General features: G+C 48.4%; 1 protein-coding gene across 3 annotated transcripts in view; it reads right to left on the reverse strand.

The window, feature by feature from the left end:
• The window catches only part of LOC133122618 (transmembrane channel-like protein 6), a 36035-nt gene that overhangs the window by 18865 nt on the left and 14670 nt on the right, over window positions 1–2500 (reverse strand). The gene's annotated exons all lie outside the window — the stretch shown is intronic.

Genomic DNA, 2500 nt, shown 5'->3' on the forward strand with positions numbered 1-2500 from the left:
GAGCATAACACAACGTAACATTGCACAGCTTAACATAATGATGTAAACAGGCCATTCACCCCAACAATACTCCCCATTTTCCTTCCATAAAGCGTACCTAATGCTTAGTTTACCAAAAAAAACTAGATAGTATCTAGTATCTACCACCATATCAAGCCTGGTCTTGAAAACCCCACATAGTTTCTTCCTCCACTACATGACCTGCCAATTTATACCACGCATATCCATTCTGAATGAACCTTTTTTTTTTTGTGTGGAATACTCAAACCCACTTCCCACAATAACACAATCGCGGCTCATTAAACATGCGCACACACAACCACGGCTCATTAAACATGCGCATACACAACCACGGCTCATTAAACATGCGCACACACAACCACGGCTCATTAAACATGCGCACACACAACCACGGCTCATTAAACATGCGCACACACAACCACGGCTCATTAAACATGCGCACACACAACCACGGCTCATTACACATGCGCATACACAACCACGGCTCATTAAACATGCGCATACACAACCACGGCTCATTAAACATGCGCATACACAACCACGGCTCATTAAACATGCGCACACACAACCACGGCTCATTAAACATGCGCATACACAACCACAGCTCATTAAACATGCGCATACACAACCACGGCTCATTAAACATGCGCTTACACAACCACGGCTCATTAAACATGCGCACACACAACCACGGCTCATTACACATGCGCACACACAACCACGGCTCATTAAACATGCGCATACACAACCACGGCTCATTACACATGCGCATACAAATGAGGCGGCTCCATCCGTGCTTCCCCGCGCAGGGCTTGGTAAAAAGGACACTGCTGTATCGTTAACCGTCCGCATGTCATCACCGGAGCCCAGGCAAACACGGTCTGGACGCCATGACGACCGCGAGAGCAGCTCGGAGAAACAGGGTAGTGACGCTGAGCGGGAGAGTACCCGGCGAACAGGAAATGTTCTCGCAGCGTTCCTGGAACGTCCTGTCGGTGCGTTATAGCGTCGCCACCACATGCTGCGGTGAGGCGCCTTTGCTCAGGGCCATCTTCCCGTCAGAGGATCGCAGGAGTTCTCTTGAATTTCAGCGGCGTGCCAGTTTCATACGTGACGCTTTCAAACTTTTTGGAGAGAAAAAAAAAAAAAAAAAAAAACCTACGCTGCCAAGTCAACCCTTGAAAACATCCTGTGATATACAGAGGTGTGAACCAGCCCCAGCTCCCTGCCCACGGGCGCTGCTCCCGAGCGGCTGCACAGGACAGCACGGCAGTCTGGGAAACGTCAGAGGGCGCAGGTTCCAGTCTTCGGTGGCGCACAGTGCCATCGATTGCACCCCGGAGCAGACCCGGGTTCAAATAGTGTTTGTTCACGGCTGAAATACTATTTCTGCACTCCACTAATCTTGCCGCCTGCAGGCAGGGTTTACACTTTTGGATTTACATTTAAATTTGTTCCAAGGCACCAGGCAAGCTTTGTCAAATGCCGAAAAGTATTTCACCCCCAGATCTGGCAGTGAGCAAAGCCACTGACCGTCTTCAGTGAGATTCAGCTGTACAAGTGGGCAGTGTGTCGAATGTGATCAGTGCAGGTCGCACTGCTAACGGCCTGACGGCAAACATGGAAGCCGACAGACACAGACACAGACACAGACACACGCAGACGGGGGAAGTGAGTCATCAGCTCTTCCTCTTCAAGTCGTGATTCAAACACGGGGACAATGCACATGTCAACAAAAACAAACAAGTTCTGCTGGCCTGCTGCATCGAGACAACGCATGGAGAGGGAGGGGAGAGGGCACACGCGCGCTGAAGCAACAGGGAAGTGTGTGTGTATAATAGTGTGTGTGTGTGTGTGTGTGTGTGTAAGAGTGTGTGTGTAACAGTGTGTGTGAGTGTAACAGTGTGTGTGTGTGTGTGTGTAACAGTGTGTGTGTGTGAGTGTGTGTGTGTAACAGTGTGTGTGTATAATAGTGTGTGTGTGTGTGTGTGTAACAGTGTGTGTGTGTGTGTGTGTGTGAGTGTAACGGTGTGTGTGTATAATAGTGTGTGTGTAACAGTGTGTGTGTGTATAATAGTGTGTGTGTGTGTGTGTGTGTGTAAGAGTGTGTGTATAATAGTGTGTGTGTGTGTGTGTAACAGTGTGTGTGTGTGTGTGTATAACAGTGTGTGTGTATAATAGTGTGTGTGTGTGTGTGTGTGTGTGTGTGTATAATAGTGTGTGTGTGTATAATAGTGTGTGTGTATAATAGTGTGTGTGTGTGTAACAGTGTGTGTGTGTGTGTGTATAACAGTGTGTGTGTATAATAGTGTGTGTGTGTGTGTGTGTAACAGTGTGTGTGTGTGAGTGTGTGTGTGTGTGTGTGTGTGTGTGTGTGTGTGTGTGTGTGTGTGTGTGAGTGTAACAGTGTGTGTGTGTGTGTGTGTGTGTGTGTGTAGCTCTGATCTGAGCTGGGCTTTAAGGTCCGTCCTACTACCTA

This window comes from Conger conger, chromosome 2, assembly GCF_963514075.1.
Source record: "Conger conger chromosome 2, fConCon1.1, whole genome shotgun sequence".
In the NCBI taxonomy this organism is placed as follows: Eukaryota; Metazoa; Chordata; class Actinopteri; order Anguilliformes; family Congridae; genus Conger; species Conger conger.